This window comes from Schistocerca americana, chromosome 2 (genome assembly GCF_021461395.2).
Source record: "Schistocerca americana isolate TAMUIC-IGC-003095 chromosome 2, iqSchAmer2.1, whole genome shotgun sequence".
Lineage (NCBI taxonomy): Eukaryota > Metazoa > Arthropoda > Insecta > Orthoptera > Acrididae > Schistocerca > Schistocerca americana.
The window spans coordinates 524061513-524083799 of record NC_060120.1 but is presented as its reverse complement, the minus strand read 5'-3'; the positions used below and the strand labels follow the sequence as shown (position 1 = coordinate 524083799).

At 41.2% G+C, this 22287-nt stretch overlaps 1 long non-coding RNA gene across 1 annotated transcript; it reads left to right on the top strand.

Moving 5' to 3' along the window:
* Positions 1–522: 522 nt before the first annotated feature.
* On the top strand, positions 523–13966 carry LOC124595872. Its single transcript, XR_006978254.1, has 2 exons — positions 523–752; positions 13560–13966. It is a non-coding gene; the product is annotated as an uncharacterized LOC124595872 (long non-coding RNA).
* Positions 13967–22287: the final 8321 nt, after the last annotated feature.

The window sequence follows — 22287 nt, the reverse complement described above, 5'->3', positions numbered from 1 at the left end:
CTGGGCATTTCTCATGGTATTATCCGAACTGCAACCTCTCAAAATATGTAGTATTTTTTGTTTTACACCGTGTATATCGCGAGCAGTAGTGGCCATGTGACACTTCCTCGTCGTACCGTTCAAATTATCTTTCCAACTATCGATTTTGCACCATTAAGAGCGATATCTTGAGTTATATCAGCAGTCAGGTACCGAAAACAGTCCGTTGTTTTGGTACAGTTGTCTTAAAACATTCTACATAAATGTTACAAATATGAGGTTTCCTCCTACCATAGCTTCCCTAATATCAGTTACGTTGGGTTTCATGTAGAACTTAGGGACTAACAGACAACAGAGTATCATTACCATCCAGAGAAAATACATTAGCAAGTGGCTGAGTTGTGGCATGAGTCAGCAGACTATTGTAAAGCTAGCACCTGCCAGAGTCGCGGTACCAGACAGTTGTATCAGAGTGCTAGATGGTGAAGTTGCACTAACAGGCAGTGGACAAAGTTACGAGCTGTAATACTGTTCATCGTTTTCTACTGCACTGGTGGCAGTTGCGGTGGTGCACGGACAACCAGAAGAGTCGACCAATGCCACCATCCCGGGTGCGGAAGAGCCGTCCGCCACCTTCTCGGCTGGGGTGAGACTGTCGGCGCCGTCGTACGCGGAAGAAGACGAGGATACCATTTGTGTCCAGGCAGACAACAAGTTCTGCTTGTATGCTAATTCACTGAAGCTGTATTCTTGCTACAACCTGCTACCGAAGGGTACGTTACTTTAAATAACAAGATTATCTATTCGTGATTGACAAGATAAACAAGGACTGTTAAATATAATAATTCGTGAAGTGTTTGAAAGTGAATGTGAGAATATGAGTTACATAAAACCATCAAGGGAAACAGTAAATTGTAACCTCCCCATGAACAATGCAAGATTCTGCACTCTTCGATATTGCAAACTCATCGAAATCTTCACCAAAACTATCAAAGCAATTTCCTGCACATATTTAATTCTCTTTTTTCACTTAAATGTCTACCCGTGGTCTAGGGGTAGCGTCTTTGATTCATAATCAAAAACATCTTCGGTCCAGGGTTCTATCCTCGCCACTGCTTAAATTTTGATAAATAATCAGCATTGGCGGCCGAAGACTTCCGGCATAAGAAGTGAGCCCCATTCTGCCAACGGCCTTGTCAAAGAGGACGGAGGAGCGGATAGAGGTTCAGGGCACTCTCTTGTTCTAGGGGTGGAAAATTGCCCCTAAAGGCGGAAGAATCAGCAATGATGAACGACATGAGGATGCAGAAGGCAATGGAAACCACTGCATTAAAGACACGTAACGTGTATCCACAGGACATGTGGCCTGTAATTGAAGAAGTGTCATGATGATCTCTCCATTGGCAAAAGATTCCGGAATAGTCCCCCATTCAGATCTCCGGGAGGGGACTGCCAAGGGGGAGGTTACCATGAGAAAAAGATTGAATAATCAACGAAAGGATAATGTCCTACGAGTCGGGGCGTAGAATGTCAGAAGCTTGAACGTGGTAGGGAAACTAGAAAATCTGAAAAGGGAAATGCAAAGGGTCAATCTAGATATAGTAGGGGTCAGTGAAGTGGAAGGAAGACAATGATTTCTGGTCAGATTAGTATCGGGTACTATCAACAGCAGCAGGAAATGGTATAACAGGTGTAGGATTCGTTATGAATAGGAAGGTAGGGCAGAGGGTGTGTTACTGTGAACAGTTCAGTGACCAGGTTGTTCTAATCAGAATCGACAGCAGACCAACACCGACAACGACAGTTCATGTATACACGCCGACGTCGCAAGCTGAAGATGAACAGATAGAGAAAGTGTATGAGGATATTGAAAGGGTAATGCAGTATGTAAAGGGGGACGAAAATCTAATAGTCATGGGCGACTGGAATGCAGATGTAGGGGAAGGAGTAGAAGAAAAGGTTACAGGAGAATATGGGCTTGGGACAAGGAATGAAAGAGGAGAAAGACTAATTGAGTTCTGTAACAAGTTTCAGCTAGTAATAGCGAATACCCTGTTCAAGAATCACAAGAGGAGGAGGTATACTTGGAAAAGGCCGGGAGATACGGGAAGATTTCAATTAGATTACATCTTGGTCAGACAGAGATTCCGAAATTAGATACTGGATTGTAAGGCGTAACCAGGAGCAGATATAGACTCATATCATAATATAGTAGTGATGAAGAGTAGGCTGAAGTTCAAGACACTAGTCAGGAAGAATCAATACGCAAAAAAGTGGGATACGGAAGTACTAAGGAATGACGAGATACGTTTGAAGTTCTCTAACGCTATAGATACAGCAATAAGGAATAGCGCAGTAGGCAGTACAGTTAAAGAAGAAACCATGGGTAACAGAAGAAATACTTCAGTTGATTGATGAAAGGAGAAAGTACAAACATGTTCCGGGAAAATCAGGAATACAGAAATACAAGTCGCTGAGGAATGAAATAAATAGGAAGTGCAGGGACGCTAAGACGAAATGGCTGCAGGAAAAATGTGAAGACATCGAAAAAGATATGATTGTCGGATGGACAGACTCAGCATACAGGAAAGCCAAAACAACCTTTGGTGACATTAAAAGCAACGGTGGTAACATTAAGAGTGCAACGGGAATTCCACTGTTAAATGCAGAGGAGAGAGCAGATAGGGGGAAAGAATACACTGAAAGCCTCTATGAGGGTGAAGATTTGTCTGATGTGATAGAAGAAGAAACAGGAGTCGATTTAGAAGAGAGAGGGGGGATCCAGTATTAGAATCGGAATTTAAAAGTGCTTTGGAGGACTTACGGGCAAATAAGGCAGAAGGGATAGATAGCATTCCATCAGAATTTCTAAAATCATTGGGGGAAGTGGCAACAAAACGACCATTCACGTTGGTGTGTAGAATATATGAGTATAGCGATATACCATCTGACTTTCGGAAAAGCATCATCCACACAATTCCGAAGACGGCAAGAGCTGACAAGTGCGAGAATTATCGCACAATCAGTTTAACAGCTCATGCATCGAAGCTGCTTACAAGAATAATATACAGTACAATGGAAAAGAAAATTAAGAATGCGCTAGGTGACGATCAGTTTGGCTTTAGGAAAAGTAAAGAGACGAGGGAGGCAATTCTGACGTTACAGCTAATAATGGAAGCAAGGCTAAAGAAAAATCAAGACACTTTCATAGGATTTGTTGACCTGGAAAAAGCATTCGACAATATAAAATGGTGCAAGCTGTTCGAGATTCTGAAAATGTAGGGGTAAGCTATAGGGAGAGACGGGTCATATACAACATGTACAACAACCAAGAGGGAATAATAAGAGTGGACTATCAAGAACGAAGTGCTCGTATTAAGAAGGGTGTAAGACAAGGCTGTAGCCTTGCGCCCCTACTCTTCAATCTGTACATCGAGGAAGCAATGATGGAAATAAAAGATAGGTTCAGGAGTGGAATTAAAATACAAGGTGAAAGGATATCAATGGTACGATTCGCTGATGACATTGCTATCCTGAGTGAAAGTGAAGAAGAATTAAATGATCTGCTGAACGGAATGAACAGTCTAATGAGTACACAGTATGGTTTGAGGGTAAATCGGAGAAAGACGAAGGTAATGAGAGGTAGTAGGAATGACAACAGCGAGAAACTTAACGTCAGGATTGATGGTCACGAAGTCAATGAAGTTAAGGAATTCTGCTACCTAGGCAGTAAAATAACCAACGACGGACGGAGCAAGGAGGACATCAAAAGCAGACTCGCTATGGCAAAAAAGGCATTTCTGGCCAAGAGAAGTCTACTAATATCAAATACCGGAATTAATTTGAGGAAGAAATTTCTGAGGATATACGTCTGGAGTACAGCATTGTATGGTAGTGAAACATGGACTGTGGGAAAACCGGAACAGAAGAGAATTGAAGCATTTGAGACGTGGTGCTATAGACGAATGTTGAAAATTAGGTGGACTGATAAGGTAAGGAATGAGGAGGTTCTACGCAGAATCGGAGAGGAAAGGAATATGTGGAAAACACTGCTATGGTGAAGGGACAGGATGATAGGACATCTGCTAAGACATGAGGGAATGACTACCATGGTACTAGAGGGAGCTGTAGAGGGCAAAAACTGTAGAGGAAGACAGAGATTGGAATACGTCAAGCAAATAATTGAGGACGTAGGTTGCAGGTGCTACTCTGAGATGAAGAAGTTAGCACAGGAAAGGAATTCGTGGCGGGCCGCATCAAACCAGTCAGTAGACTGATGACAAAAAAAAAAAAAACAAAAAAAAGAAATGTCATACCTTTAATTCTGCTGAATTTTTTAACTTTCTACTGTTCAGAAACTGAGTTCTTTTATTTGGATAATATTGTATAATGCGACATGAAGTTCTCCATGGGCTATAGTCTCAACATTTAGCGAAGAGATACTTTAATGGGCGACGGTTGTTAGCACTAGTACCAAGTGGTTTATTTTGAAGTAAATATGTTGCTAGTTTTGTACCTAGATCTACATACAGTAAAACATTGTAAAATGATAGGCACGGCACACTTTTCATTGTAGTGTGTTGAAGGCCAACAGAGGAACTAGTGTACATCAACAATACTTGTTATACGTTCATGAAAAAAATAGAAATAGGGTACAAGATTGGAAAAGTTCAAAATTTAGCCACCAACCTGTGTCCCTAAGACAGGTGATGATACGCCATATTAGTAATCAACCGCACAACCATTGTAAAAAATTACCCCATATTTGAGGCATTTATAAAGAGCAGCAGCCATCACATAGTATTTCGGAGCCAGTGCAGCGTGAAAGCACAACTTGGTAAAAGCTAATTAACTGCATCAGACCAGAATATCGAGGTAGAAGGAGTGGAAAATAGCGTAGTCGTAGTACTAGTTGACATTTCCATCGAGTCAGAAACTGTGTCTGCAATGCGTTGATTAGCACGAAAGTAAAGGTTATGCGTAAGCCAAGAAGCGCAAGTATATCCTTCTAATGGCTTATAGATTCGCCTGTAGGAGTAACTTGTTGTTGTTGTTGTTGTTGTTTTCAGTCCTGAGACTGGTTTGATGCAGTTCTCCGTGCTACTCTATCCTGTGCAAGCTTCTTCATCTCCCAGGACCTACTTCAACCTACATCCTTCTGAATCTGCTTAGTGTATTCATATCTTGGTCTCCCTCTACGATTTTTAGCCTCCACGCTGCCCTCCAATGCTACATTTGTGATCCCTTGATGCCTCAGAACATGTCCTACCAACCGGTCCCTTCTTCTTGTCAAGTTCTGCCACAAACTCCTCTTCTGCCCAATTCTATTCAATATCTCCTCATTAGTTATGTGATCTACCCATCTAATCTTCAGAATTCTTCTGTAGCACCACAGTTCGAAAGCTTCTATTCTCCTCTTGTCCTAACTATTTGTCGTCCATGTTTCACTTCCATACATGGCTACGCTCCATACAAATACTTTCAGAAACGATTTCCTGACACTTAAATCTATACTCGATGTTAACAAATTTCTTTTCTTCAGAAACGCTTTCCTTGCCATTGCTAGTCTATATTTTATATCCTCTCTACTTCGGCCATCATCAGTTATTTTGCTCCCCAAATAGCAAAACTCCTTTACTAATTTAAGTGTCTCATTTCCTAATCTGATTCCCTCAGCATCACCCGACTTAATTCGACTACATTCCATTATCCTCGTTTTGCTTTTGTTGATGTTCATCTTATATCCTCCTTTAAAGACACTGTCCATTCCGTTCAACTGTTCTTCCAAGTCCTTTGCTGTCTCCGACAGAATTACAATGTCATCGGCGAACGTCAAAGTTTTTATTTCTTTTCCATGGACTTTAATACCTAATCCGAATTTTTCTTTTGTTTCCTTTGTTTCCTTTTGTTGCTCAATGTATATTTTGAATAACATCGGGGACAGGCCACAACCTTGCCTCACTCCCTTCCCAACCGCTGCATCTCTTTCATACCCCTCGACTCTTACAACTGCCATCTGGTTTCTGTAAAACTTGTAAATAGCCTTTCGCTCCCTGTATTTTACCCCTGCCACCCTTAGAATTTGAAAGAGAGTATTCCAATCAACATTGTCATAAGCTTTCTCTAAGTCCACAAATGCTAGAAATGTGGGTTTGCCTTTTCTTAATCTATTTTCTAAGATACGTTGTAGGGTTGGTATTGCCTCACGTGTTCCAACATTTCTGCGGAATCCAAACTGATCTTCTCCGAGGTCGGCTTCTACCAGTTTTTCCATTCGTCTGTAAAGAATTCGCGTTAGAAAAGTAGGTTTGCCTTTTCGTAATCTATTTTCTAAGATACGTTGTAGGGTTGGTATTGCCTCACGTGTTCCAACATTTCTGCGGAATCCAAACTGATCTTCCCCGAGGTCGGCTTCTACCAGTTTTTCCATTCGTCTGTAAAGAATTCGCGTTAGTATTTTGCAGCTGTAACTTATTAATCTCATAGTTCGGTAATTTTCACATCTGTCAACACCTGCTTTCTTTGAGATTGGAATTATTATATTATTCTTGAAGTCTGAGGGTATTTCGGCAGTCTCATACATCTTGCTCACCAGATGGTAGAGTTTTGTCAGGACCAGCTCTCCCAAGGCCGTCAGTAGCCCCAATGGAATGTTGTCTACTCCCGGCCCTTGATTCGACTCAGGTCTTTCAGTGCTCTGTCAAACTCTTTCATGCAGTATCGTATCTCCCATTTCATCTTCATCTACATCCTCTTCCATTTCCATAATATTGTCCTCAAGTGCATCGCCCTTGTATAGACCCTATATATACTCCTTCCACCTTTATGCTTTTCCTTCTTTGCTTAGAACTGGGTTTCCATCTGACCTCTTGATATTCATACAAGTGGCTCTCTTTTCTCCAAAGGTCTCTTCAGTTTTCCTGTAGGCAGTATCTATCTTACCCCTAGTGAGATAAGCCTCTACATCCTTACATTTGTCCTCTAGCCATCCCTGCTTAGCCATTTTGAACTTCCTGTCGATTTCATTCTTGAGACGTTTGTATCCCCTTTTGCCTGCTTCATTTACTGCTTTTTTGTATTTTCTCCTTTCATCAATTAAATTCAACATTTCTTTTTACCTACTTGATCCTCTGCTGCCTTCACTACTTCATCCCTCAGAGCTACCCATTCTTTTTCTACTGTATTTCTTTCCCCCATTTCTGTCAATTGTTCCCTTGTGCTCTCACTGGAACTCTGTACAACCTCTGGTTTAGTCAGTTTATCCAGGTCCCATCTCCTGAAATTCCCACCTTTTTGCATTTTCTTCAGTTTTAATCTACATTCGGCCGAAGTGGCCGTGCGGTTAAAGGCGCTGCACTCTGGAACCGCAAGACCACTACGGTCGCAGTTTCGAATCCTGCCTCAGGCATGGATGTTTGTGATGTCCTTAGGTTTGTTAGGTTTAACTATTTCTAAGTTCGAGGGGACTAATGACCTTAGCAGTTGAGTCCCATAGTGCTCAGAGCCATTTGAACCATTTTTAATCTACAGTTCATAACCAATAGATTGTGGTCAGAGTCCACATATGCCCATGGAAATGTCTTAAAATTTAAAACCTGATTTCTAAATCTCTGTCTTACCATTATATAATCCTCATACCTTCTAGTATCTCCACGATTCTTCCATGTATGCAACCTTCTTTTATGATTCTTGAATCAAGTGTTAACAATGGTTAAGTTATGCTCTGTGCAAAATTCTACCAGACAGCTTCCTCTTTCATTTCTCTCCCCCAATCCATATTCACCCACTATGTTTCCTTCTCTCCCTTTTCCTACTCTCGAATTCCAGTCACCCATGACTATTAAATCTTCGTCTCCCTTCACTACCTGAATAATTTCTTTTATCTCATCATACCTTTCACCAATTTCCTCATCATCTGCAGAGTTAGTTGGATTATAAACTTGTACTACTGTAGTAGGCATGGGCTTCGTGTCTATCTTGGCCACAATAATGCGTTGGTAGGTGCTTACCAGCACTCCTATTTTTTATTCATTATTAAACCTACTCCTGCATTACCCCTATTTGATTTTGTTTTTATAACCCTGTATTCACCTGAAGTAACTTAAGATTAAAAATTAGTTCATGTGTATGTGTCCTTCGAAGTTGTGTCGAGTATTTAGAGGCCTAAGCCGTCGAAAGAATACCAACAATCTTGCTTAGTAATCATTTGTGTAAAAGCATCGTAGAACAGATATTATTGAACTAACAAGTGGCCGATGAAGACAAACAGATATGAGCACATATTGACTTGTACCGTTCCTGCTGTGCTCGTAGCATAATGAATATGAAGATGGACATGTATACAAATCAAGCGGAGAAGTTTACATTTGTAGTGAATTTGTTACAACACAACCACGATATTATTGCACCTGGCTTTCCGTGGCCGCCACCGGAAAGAGGCGGTGACCTCATAGTAAACAAGTACAGGGATGGCTAAAAAAAATGCATTTCAGCACAGCTGTGCGTATACTGTCAAGTGGTTCATAGTGTCCTCGTGAAATATTACGATAAAATCTCACGATAAGCAGACCGAAGCGCCTTCACTCGCAGGAACAATAATATTGCCGTCGACTAAGGAACAGAAGGTCACCTCACATCACAACAGTCAGTCATCTTCGACAGGGATCGGACAGAGCAGTAGTGACACAGGATACAGAGAATAATTCCTAAAATTCTAGTAAAATCGGAATCTACTAGAGCAGATGAAGGTGAGGGGGCTCACCATTACATATATTTGACTCTCTCTCCAAACTATTAACATTTCGGTTATTTTGTTCTTTTCACGCACAGTATCCTGAGCAATATTGAGGTTACGGAAGCATTGTTTATATACTTCTCAGAGTCTGTAACTGAACAACAGGCTAACACAGACGCCGGAGCTTTCGATGAGTATATGCCATCCGATTGCAAAATACAGCTGATATCCAATCACGTCCGGACAGACTACCGGTCGGTGAATAAGCTGACATGATGAGGAATACGATGATGGTATTTTTAAAGGGCTCAAATTGGCGGTTGTTAGTCAGCATGCCATTTCCAGAAGAGGTGTATTGTGAACGCTGTAGACTGCACTATGAGAAGGCAAATAAAACTGTGTATTTGGAAGAGAGGTATGAACACGTCTCCTCTCACTCAGGCAGCGCAAATACTTTTGTGTGCTGCCAGTTTCTGCACAGACGATCAAAATGTGAATTAACTCCTTTATTCAATGGTAATGTTTCCGTTGTCTACATGGCATGTCTCACGGTGAGAAAATGAAGACTTGTGGAGAGCATGGCTCCTCAGCCTTGTCGCGTGTGTTAGAAATCAAGCTGGTTCTTTAGATACATAATGACGATCTCATTATCTCATTATGGACAACGTCTAACTGCATATATGTTTGCCTTGCAAGTCCATATACAGGGAAGTCGTATCCAAGACAGAACCGAAGAAATGCAATGTAAAGCTGCAGGACTTGAGAGCTGTAGGCCTAAGGCACTTTATGATTTTATGTGCTTCCTGGCACCTTGCTTTCACTCCCCTGACGTGTTACAGACATCTCCATTTATCACCAAAAAGCTGGCTCAGTTATGTAACTGATTTGCTACAGTAATCTAGAGTAAAAATGTTCCAGTTCAGTTAAAAAGACAATATGAAGAATTATAGTCTATAAAATTGTTTCTCTACAAACATTTAGACATAGTGTCGAGCGGAGACTTCATGACGAACAGAAAACTGAGAAATAAGCCACGAACAGGGAGCACTAAACTGGATTTCTTTTGACTCGTCAGTCTTCTGACTGGTTCGTTGTGATCCACCACCATTTTCTCTCCTTTGTCCAACTTTTCATCACAGAGTAGCACTTTCAACCTATGTCCTCAGTTATTTGCTGGTTGTATCCCAATCTATGTCTACACCTACAGTTTTTACCTTCTACAGCTCTCTCCAGTAACTTAAGTGTTATTCTCTGATGTCTTAGCAGATGTTCTATCACTCCGTCGTCATTCCTTTATTGGCATATTCTGGGGAGAACCCCCTCATGTCTTACTTTATCAGCCCACCTAATTTTCAACATTCTTCAGGAGCACCACATCACAAATGCTTATATTCCCTTCTGTTCCCTGCAGATTCTATTTGGCTCATTCCTAACTGACTTGTATTTCTCAATTTCACTGATCGGATTTTTAATTCTTTTTTTCGTCGATCAGCGGAAGTATTTCTTATCTTATCCACTGTTTCTTCGCAGTTACACTCCCTTTACCTACGTTTCTCTCTTCAAATTTTGCGACTGCCCCTTTCAGAGATGTTCATTACTCTTCAGCTGAACTGCCTGGTGAGGTATTCATTATGGCTGTATCTATAGCCTCAAAGACGTTCAGATGTGTCTCTTCACCCCTTGCTACTTCCCTATGTTATTTGCTTGTGCACTGATTATTCCTGACCTGTCCCTTCAACTTTAGCCAACTCATCGTCATTATTACGCTTTACAATCCAATATCTGAATTCGAAATATCTGCCTTTTAATTTAACTGAAATCTTCATGTATCTCGCAGCCTTCTCAAAGTTTACCTCCTCCTTGTGTGATTCTTGTACAGTGTTTACGTTATTACCATCTAAAACCTATTGCAGAACATATTAATCTTTCTCCGATCTCATTCCTACTACCAAGTTCATTTTTTAATGTAAACCTATCCTACACGCCTTCCTGCACAACCACTTTCCAATCCCCCATGACTACAAGATTTTCATATACCTTTACACACTGAATTATCCGTTAAATCCTAATATACTTTCTCTACCTCTTCATCTCTTTGCGACGAAGCATGCATAAACAAACTATTGTAGTCAGTGGTGGTTTGCTGTCCAATCTGATGAGAGCAACCCCATCAGTGAAACGTTCGCAGTAACTCACTCGTTGTCCATTCATAACAAATTCTAATCCAGTAATACCATTTTCTGCATCTTTTCATATTACTGTATACTCATCTGACCAGAAAGGATATGTCCCTTCACATTTCACATCAGTGACGCCCACTGTTCCATAATGAGCCTTAGCATTTCCGTTTTCAGATTTTCTAACTTCCCTACCATGTCGAAACTTTCGCCTATCCACGTCCAGATTCGTGAAATGTTATTCTTTCTTTGGTTTTTGAATCATTTGCCATGTTCTCCTCTCATTTCGGAGTCCCCTCCCAGAGATCTGAATGCGGTACTTGTTAGGAATGTTTTCCCACTGGAGAGGTCATCAGGGCAATTTCTCAGTTACAGGTCACCTGTCTTGCAGATACGCATTATCTGTCCTTAATGCAGTGGTTCCCATTGTGTTCTGCATCATCATGCCACTCAACATTACTGAGTCTTCCGCCTTGTAGGGGCAGTTTGCCACTCTAAGGGAAAGAGAGAGATCTGAAGCTCTGTCGGCACCTCCGCTCTCTTTGACAAAGCCGTTGGCAGGGTAAGGGTGACTTTACGCCGGATGTCTTCGTCCACTATTTCTGAAGGGTTTTATTCTAAATTTAAGCACTGAGAACGAATCGAACACGAAACGAGAAACGTTTGGTCTATTAATGAAAGACGCTACACCTAGACCATGGGTGCATTCCTGAAAGTATAGCTGTGGACATTATGCTGTTATTGCCGTATAAAAAGTTCCTCTTAGTACAGCCTTTATTTGAAGAATACGATCCCACAGCTCGTTTCCGAAGCTACAGAGAAAATAACTTCTGTTCAGGAAGGTCAATGCGAGAAGGTGAAAGCTCCTCGTGTTTCGCATTCATCAATATGAATGGATGGCTGTATTCCTTTTCTTGTTCAACTTAAAACTCAGCTTCTTCCCCTATGCAGCTTCACAAGACTATGGCCGAACGACATACTCCAAGTCAACGCATATGTGACTGTTTCCTCTGTCAACTTATGTCGTTACATTGCGTACATTCGCACGATAGTAATTCTTTCTGCAATTTCTATGTGCATATGTTCATTGTGTCTCACTATGCCACCACATTTGTAATTGAATGAACACTTTTTTAAGTGCAGATCCACCTGGAGTGGATGTTCTCGAAGTTCTATACTTTTTGTCATGTTTGGCACTTGCTGACGTATTTTCGTGTCGACGAAAAGAGTATCATTCTTTGCCGTTTAACAGATTTACGTGTGCCATCCAAACTGTAAATCCTTTACATATACATAACACTGACAAATTATCAAACGTATCTATTGTTACTGTAAAAATTTTCTGTATTAAGTGATATTTTATGTAATACTCTCCCAGAGACACTTGATCGGGGGCACTATCTACCTCAGATTTCTTATTTGGGTATTTTCATCTCTTTTGGTCAAAGAACCACTTTGAGAATTGCTAGATTGAGAAACGGAAAGCAACGTTATTTTTTTCAAGTACAGATGGGTCGATACAGTCCACCAGGACAAAATACCTTTCTGCTGAAGATATCGCGTATGACAAGTTTTCTAAAGGTCGACTGCCTCGCCTCAGCTTTCATCTGACTCTTGGGAACGAACCACTCCTGTAGACTGCTTATTCTTACTTTGTTTAAATTTACGGTCAGGACCCATCTCGCAAGCCGTGCAGTTAAGGCGAGATCTCCGCCTTGTGTGACATACAACGTGCCTCCTTCAGCACAACTGTAGTCGTTGAGGCACGCTCAGAAGTTACGGCAACTGGTGACTCGCGACGTTGGTGAACACCCAGCCAGGTAACCCCGAGACAGTCACACCCCTACCCTGCCATTACTGGTTGAGCCGACGAGGGAAGCAATCGAGTTTAGACTTGCAGCACAGAAAGACATGGGATATAATTTGTGGCTGGCGGTGCTCGCCACTCCCCAAGTCCCAAATGCCGGGTTGGCCAAATCCTTTCCCTGTATGCGAAACTGAGGCCCTGATGTGGTGATCATTTGTCATGTCACAGGATAGATATCTGGATTATTGAATGCCGCGCACCTGAACAGCAATTACCCACTTTGAAGAACTTCTTTCTAGTGACATCCTAACTCGCTCGAAATGCACCAAGCTTCAGATTTACTCGCATGGTCCATCTGCTAAAGAGCCGTCTACTGTAATGCCAGTAAGAATAGAAAGTCGCTAACACAAGTCGCTTGTCAGCAGTTAGGACGCATGCGTCAGCTTCACAGTAATCGTAACAACAGTCACCGCCTATTAAAACATGTCTTCGTAAAAATAGGGGCCAGATCAGACAGGGTACTTCACAGTCCATTGAAGGAAAGCCTACTCAAAACGTATGAACAAAAAAAAGGTAGTTACTGTTCTGGAGAGGTGCAAAATGAATACGAGATCCCGACGACCTGTCACTGGTACATGTGGAAACGACACTCTCTGTAGTGCATCTGTTACCAGAGGTCTCTCATATTTTCACTGTTATGCGACCGTAACATAATCTTTTCACAGTGCTGAAAACGAAATTTACGCCGTGTAAAAAAAGTTATAACATATCGCAGTGTTATCAGTAGTAACTATCAAAGAGTATAGAATTCCGTTCATAGTTTCTAATTATAATAAAACATATTTCCCTCTGTTTGTTGTAGTTTACGTGGTGAAAGCAACGAGTCTCTGTAAACCAACACTGTCAGGCTGTCCCAAGAACTAGGACTATTGCAAGTCTGTTGGTTCAGCTTGAAGAGACTGACTCCTCTGCGATTGGGTGAAGACCAGATATCTGGCCTGCTGACTGAAGACATCTACAATATTCTGAGGAAGCAAGAAATCCCAAGAGCGTCAGAACTTACCTCTTTTTCTAGCAAAAAAACTGGAGGAATCGACTAATCCTCTTTCATCATTGTTTCTGATTGCTTCACGATATGCAATAAACAACACCAGCATTATATTTACATGAGAAACTGATTCCAAAAACGTGTGTTTAAAAACATGATTTTCCCTGTTTTTTTCTGTTTTCTGTTTTTCTGTTTTCGTTGAATACATTTCCTTACCTGCAGATTCACATAGTTATTGGCAAATTATGACTGTATATTAATCATACAAAATGCAATTCATCCATTCATGCTAATCTCGTACCATCCCAATACCCAATTCCCGCCTTAACACGTTGACTGGAACGACGACACCGGTGGACACATCAGAGACTTACTACTGACACAGTGGCTTGTCCTTGTCTTTCCTGGATAAAGTTTGAAATACTTGCAGCACAGAATACATGGTGTCTTCTCTGGCTGTTACGTATGGCGGCCCAAGGCGGAAAGCAAAACAGTTTTTAGCAAGCTATTACGCAAAGGAATGTGTAAAATACCACACCAAGATGCAAGTTTGCATTATCGCTGTAAAAAAAGTGATCGTGTACCGTCTCAGTCTCTGGCTCTTCTAGACTGAAATATAAATACCAAGGCGTGCTAAAAGCCAATGTCTACGAATTATACACGTGAAAAATCTAAAAGCTTTTTAAATACAATAAACTTTATTATCAATTTTCATCTTCATTCTCCAATCTACATACTTACATCGCATCATTATCACCATAGCGACGAACAAATTTCTACGAACGAGACACCAGTTTCTTGATACCGCCATTGTAGAATGCCTGACTTTGTTAAAAGAGCCAAAACGTTACCTCTGCCTGCACTGCCTCGTCACTGTCAATGTGAAATCGCTAAAAGGGTTCTTAGAGCTGTGGAACCAAAAGAAAATCGGATGAAGCCAATCACGGAGTATATGGAGGATGAACGATGATTTGAGCCCAAGGTGTCCGACTGTCACAGATATCCTCATGCCAAAAGAAAGCGTGCTCCATGTTTGGAAGAACTCTTCCAATTCGTGTTTCCAGTTTTATGAAGGATTCCAAAACGCTGCTTCTCACTCGCCGACATAGCTATGTAGCACACAGCCATTCTACACGCTGCGTTTAGGGGACCACTATCGGCAGAGGATTGCTACTTGGGGCAGAGAAACGTAAAAGTCGACTAACTACCATGCATGGCATGTAATACAGCAACTGGTACTCTGAACACAATATAAAGTCCGTAAGCCTACCTTTTAGCACGCCATCGCACATCACTTCTTTATCAGTAATATATTATTTCTTATCAAGTGCGAAAAAATTTTGCACAGTAATTGTTAATTTCATTGATTGAAGTGATTTTTGATTTACAGACACTGACTTATATTAGTTAGTAAAAGCATTAATTTAGTGAACAAATGCATACACCTGTAACCCAACTTGTACCATTCGGTCAATAAGATCGCATAAGCAATTGGAAACATATCACACTTGTTTTCAAACCTGTTATTTTGGAACCTCATGCCTTTGTCCCTCGCAGTCATTATTATCCAGTGAAGTTCGGTTCAGTTTTATATTTACACCACACCAATATTTAAGAGTGGTGTTTCCACTGAGAATCACTGTGGTCAATATGACACCAGTCTCAGTTTCTTTTCATATCTTGAATATAGCATCTCAGACATTGGGAATGTGACTTACGTTTTAACAGCTGTAATGTATGTTTTCATGTTAGTTCATTAAAACACTATTAATGTACTCCATGTAAATTTCTTGGGTTCTTCACGACCCCAGTAATACGCAGTGAAGCAAACACATTTGGGTAAGAGGAACTCAAGTCGACAAGCCACGAGAAGAGAAAAACAATTGGGAATTAAAAATGATCAGTTTTAAGTTTTATAATTTCTGATAACCAGCAATTAGAGGCGAATAACGCTAGAAAGTAGAAATTTCGCTTGACAGAGCAAATGTAAGGCTACATCATCGCTAACAGGGATGAAAAACTTCGTGAATCACGCTAAGACGATACAGTCCATTAAAATGCTCCTAATTGTACCGGAATTTATTTACCAGGTAAGCAAGACCATTGCCATTGTAGTTCTTCTCGCTTCGTTATTGGTAAAGTTTTCCGTGCTTCGGAACCAGGTCGGACGACTTTTAGATTACTAATAGAAGACTTCAACCCTAGATCAGTGGCGCATTTAGTTTTGGAATACACTTGTGTAAACTTGATGCAAAACGTTTGTTATTTAAATCGTTATCGATGGAATAGCGTGCTATCCAGAAACATAATCGTAATGAAGTCCTCGGTGTTTACTTAAGATTCGGAAAAAATGGCGTAGCCTGAGAGGAAAACGTCGTATACAGTTCTCGTCCAACTAACGTGAGTACAATGAGTGTTTTTGGATCTTTTACCGAACCCACCCGAGTCTGGACACCAAAAGAATACAGAAACGTGGTGCTAGGTGCTTAAAAGTCGTCGAAGCACATACGGTGTGCAGAAACATTCAGGAAACACTAGAGTGACAGAAAAACTTTTCTAAATAGCCGTTGGTTAAACGTAGAGAACCAAAGATTATTCGCACAAAATGGCGGAAACGCATCCCTGTAATGAATCAAATATGTCCACCCGCGTCATAACGCTAAAAGCTACTTTCTGGAACTCGGCCAGGAGGGGCCAGAATTTTCCTTCTAGCGTTATGTGTGACGATTAGACAATCATGGGTCATGACACCGACACATATTTGCGATTTTGAGAGATGTAGTTACGAAGACTGTTGGGGAATCTTAGCTGTCACGTTATGATCTTCATTAGAAAGAACGGGTTGTTGTGCAATAAAAGCACCTTAAATACAGGGCCACCAGATTTTTGTTAAGCTTTGTCTCGCTGACCGATTATTGACACCATGTCCCACTGACATTGCGCTGTAAACGGCAGAAAATGATGTAGTGATCTGCAGGCCAAAGATCAAAACCACGATAGCAGATTGCGCCACCGTATTGACTTGCTGATGTGTATTGCTGTGATGGACTTAATGTAGTCAATGGAACAGCTCTGATGCCTGCATGCCTCCATGGTATAACATGTTTAACGTCCGAACAAGAGAAGAGAAACGGTAAGTCCAAAGAATATTCTCTTTAAGTTTGTTCCAACTGCATCAGAAAACCAAACAAATAACAATGACGCGAACTGCCCTTTCATGTACAGGAGAGTTACTTGTAGAGGCATAATAACCCACAGGTTTTCAATACGGTTTAATTTTTACCTTGACGGGTACAGAAAGACAGAGATTCAGCCCTCTGGAGAGTACGGACGTTTTCGGGCGAGTACCGGTTAACTGAGAGTGAGGCAGAGGGGTTTCCGATATCTTTGAATATGTTTCATACTCTAAAGCGTGCTGTTCATGTCAGGAACAACGAAGATCTCAATGTCGGCAGCCAAATATCTGGCTAAGTGATAATGGCGGCGTATGAAGTCGTAATTGCATATATTTTTGGGATGTAACTTACAATTCAATTCCGACAATCGCTATGCTACATAAAGGTGAATCTTAAGAATCTCTGGAGCAGGACTCAGGGAAAAGAAACAATTTCCACTTTAATCTCTAGATAATAACGCTCAGACAGTAGCATGGAGATCTCACAGGACACAATGAACAGATAGATACTTTATATGACATTCTATAATGAAATGCAAGATTACCAGACACTTTCATTTTTGTACAATTTCCTTGGACTTTAAACCATACCGCGACACTTATTTATTTTACTGGTATTCCTGGTCCTCACAACAATGGACATATTTGACGTGAAATAGGACCGACCAATCACCTGGTTGTACACCTCGTTTTCTTGAATGATGTGATGGGCAATATCTCCGCTTTTAAAGGCTCCAGTCCTGCTATGGCCTTCACTTTATTTCCAGGATACAGTGGATCTGTTACCCTATTTGTAGTTTTAAATCGTTGACGTGTTCTGGTAACGCCCCGAATTATAACCAAATAACGGATGACATGATAGTGGTGGACAGGAGGTCTGATTTGCAAGGCGATTTTAGCTGTCGGGCTGGTCTAGTTCTGGGATGGGTGACCATCCGGCCTGTCGAGCGCTGTTGGCAAGCAGGGTGGACTCAGCCCTTGTGAGACAACCCGAGGATTTTGTTGATTGAGAAGTAGCGGCTCCGGTCTCGTAAACTGACATACGGCCCGAAGAGACGTGTTCTGGTAAAGCCCCATATTACAGCCATATAACGGGTAATATGATAGCGGTGCATAGGAAGTCTGAGTTGCAAGGCGATTTCAGCTGCCGGGCTTCTCTAGTACCGGGATGGGTGACCATCCGGTCTGCCGAGTGGTGTTGGCAAGCAGGGTGGACTCAGCCCATGTGAGATAATCCGAGGAGTTACTTGATTGAGAAGTAGCGGCTCCGGTCTCGTAAACTGACATACGACCGGGAAAGCTGTGTGCTGACCACGTTCACTCCATATCCGCATCCAGTGACGCCTGTGGGCTGAGAATGACACGCGGCCGGTCGGTACCGTTGGGCCTTGCAAGGCCTGTTCGGACGGAGGGAGTTCGGGGGAGTGGTACTATTACGAGTGCTATGGGAATTCAACTGTTAAATGCAGAGGTGGAAGCGGATGGGTCGAAAGAGTACACTGAAATGAGTAAGTGTCAAATGGGATGATAGTAGGAGAAACGAGAGACGTTATAGAAGAGACAGAGAATCCAGTATTGGAATCAGAATTTAAAAAAGCTTTCTAAGGCTTAAAATCAAATAAGACTGAAGTTATAGATAACATTCTAAAATCGTTGGGGCACAAGATGACCGTCAATGTTGGTGTAGGATGTCTTAGACTTTCTATATATCATCAGACTTTCAGAGAAACAACATAAACACAATTCCGAACGTTGCAAGAGTTGCCAAGTGCCAGAATAATCGCACAATCAGCTAACAGCTTATCCCATCAAAGTTACTGACAAAAATAATATATAGAAAAACGGAAACGAAAATTGTGGATGTGTTGGATGATGACCGGTTTGGCTTTAGAATGGTAAAAGCGTGAGAGAGGCAGTTCTGACGGTGCAGTTAATAATGGAAGCAAGTGTACAGAAAAATCAAAACACTTTCACAAGATCTGCCGAGTTGGAGATTTAGACAGTGTCAGATGGTGCTAAATGTTTGAAGTTAAGAGAAAAATAGGGTAAGCTGTACGTAAAGACGGGTAATATATAATATGTAGAAGTGCTAGGAGGTAAAACGAGTCGAGTCGAAGACCAACAACGAACTGCTGGCTTGAGAGTAAATCGAAAAAGGACGGAAGTAATAGAAGTAAAGAAATGAGAACAACGAGCAACTTAAGACCAGGTTTGGAGACCACGAAGTAGATGAAGTTAAGGAACTCTGATAGCAACTGCTGTCAGAGAAACACTGAAAGCCGACCGAGTAATAGGCATGGAATACATCAACCGGTATTGGGAAAACAATAGAAAGTTCGTGGGCATATCTTTTACGCACGCCCTCGCACATCACGTCATTAAAATAGTTCAAATGGCTCTGAGGGTAAAAACATTTGTGAAGCTTTCATCGGTCAATTGTGGAGATACTCAGGACATGTTCGTGATGTTTGAGTAAATTACACATTGTGTACTGCTGGCTTCTTCCATCTTGCAGTCGTCTGGAATTTATAGTTATTGTTACTACATGGTCTCAGAGGTTAATTAATTCACTCAGTATATGCTTAACAGTCTCTCCATTTCGGCTCAGTTAAGGGGAGCTGAACACTCGGCGAAGTTATAGAGGAGTTTTCCAAAAAATTTGGCCATGTCGATAAACCTCTCAGTTTCATTCTTAATCCTTTGCCCTGGAAATTGTTGGATGGCTTTCGTGCGCTTTTTGGGGCCCATGGTACGGTATGGCTGGATCTATTTCGCCGTCCGCCAGTTGATGGTGTATTATGTTTCTAAGTGTTCATTTTAAGGGTGATGATTGGTAAGGCGCCTGACATACCGGTACCCTGTCTATCAACTGAATACTACGTTCCATTTTATTGGTGACAACAGATCTGTTCGTCAAAACCTCGGGATGTTTCTCAAAAAATGTGTAATAAGGCAACAGCCTGTTTCGAATTCAAGTGAGGCAACTGAATAAGAGACCCTGTCTCTACAACTGAACACACTTCTCCATGACGCTTATGGTCATACAAATGATATTTCCGCTCAGTTCAAAATTTAAACATAGCATCCTGATCAACAGCATTCAAAAGGCACCCCGCATGTTAAAAAGAAATCGCACAGTGAACTCAATTGGCCGTGACCGCTGCTAAATTCTTAGATGAAGCACCACTTTCCAGACAACGGAAATGAGACGCCACTGACACTCCGACAGCTATACGTGCGATACCAGGATACAACCCTAGAAATAGGTCCCGAAATATTTTCGGGGGCCCATAGTGACACAAACAAATGAGAAACTGGTTTGGGAGCACGCTCCGATATTCCTATTTTTTTGCTCAATCGGTTAAGCCCCCATCCCCTTCTCCCAGTAATCGGCGTGCATCTGGCATCAGCTTTGATATCCTCTTTCTCACGGTATAGGAAAATCCCTCTAGCTTGCGTCAGAAACACCCCCTGCCCTGCTTGGTCTATATCATAGTGCACGTTGCCTATTGGGAGTTTTCCACCCACTAAACAAATGTTAAGAACAATAGGATCACGGTTCTTGTCACTAAAAAAAAATAAAAATAAAAAAAAACCTCTCAATATTTGCCAGCAACCTTTCTAAATCGTAACAGCCTTGTGGTTTATTTGCAAAGAGCTCTCGAGACTGTTCCACATGATGCATGCCCTCTACAACAATGTTAACAATCTCTAACTCAGGCATCTTAAAACATAATGCATTAACTGACGTTCTAACCTCGACGAATCGTGTCAAATTTTCCCCATGCAACTGCTCATGGTAGACTCAGTTATTAACATGTAACAAAGATAAATCACCTAATAACCAACAGCCGTGTGTCTTAACAAGTTGTTATTTTATTTACATGACCTATTTCGGCATCTCATTCTGTCACCTTCAGGCCCCTGCACGTTAAAAAAAATGTGTATATGTCAAGGTATACCACTTGTCGACATTACAGAAAATGAAGCGTAATAGTAGAAGTATCTAAAACCCACAAAATGCAACGGCAGGTTAAAGAAGAGCACCTGTGCAAACAAAGAACAACGTATAGAATGGACACATACTGGTTAGTATCGAAACTAACTACTTTGCCATAACGGAGTTATGATAGAACGTGCCAGACATTACAAACAACAATTTAGACACTATAAATCTCGGATACACAAAAGAATATAGCTTGCGTATTCTCTTTTTTTAAAAAAAAAATAAAAGCCATATCTCGAATAGATGAAAATAATCATATTTCTTAGAAAAAAAGTCCTCGTTCCAAGTAAAAGTCGTCATTTGACATATGAAGTACACAATAGTGTGCGTATCTATCAACCAGTTAATATCACCACTTGTGATATGTCAGACGTAGTTGTAAAAATGCAAAAAAAAAAAACACAATCAGAAGGAAACCGAACGGTTTTCAAAGTACCAAGTGAATAACGGTAAGAAAAGACCTTACGGGGAATGCCCATAAAATGTCTAGAGGATGTGATGCTATATTTAAAATAAAAAACTAAAAACGTGATACTTGTAGTCCCTTGAACATCAAGGCACCACAAACGCACCCCAAACACCATATTAACAAAGCAGTGTCCCCCAAAAATCTCAGTCGCCTGTGTAATTACTTTTCCTTTGCGAATATAAGGTATTATATCACCAACCTATTTACAGAATGACTAAACCTGGCCACATATGCACTAACAAACGACAAGCTGTTTCGCGAAAGGTGCTGTGGGAATGGGCCAAGCAAGTGGGGTGAGTGTGTGAGAACCAGCAAGAATACAAAGATGAAGAACATACTGGTACAAAAAAAGGAGTGATATTTTTGAGCGGAATAAGCGTTGTTAAACGATCTCACACTATAAACCAGTCATCGAATGGAGCAAATAGTCAGGAACATGAGGTGAATATTACAACCAATGTAGTAGTATGAGACTACATATGTCAGAAGTTTTGAGCCACATAATAAATCCTATGACTCAAAACAGTGGATCATGTTGTTGTTGTTGTTGTGGTCTTCAGTCCTGAGACTGGTTTGATGCAGCTCTCCATGCTACTCTATCCTGTGCAAGCTTTTTCATCTCCCAGTACATACTGCAACCTACATCCTTATGAATCTGCTTAGTGTATTCATCTCTTGGTCTCCCTCTACGATTTTTACCCTCCACGCTGCCCTCCAATACTAAATTGGTGATCCCTTGATGCCTCAGAACATGTCCTACCAACCGATCCCTTCTTCTGGTCAAGTTGTGCCACAAACTTCTCTTCTCCCCAATCCTAATCAATACTTCCTCATTAGTTATGTGATCTACCCATCTAATCTTCAGCATTCTTCTGTAGCACCACATTTCGAA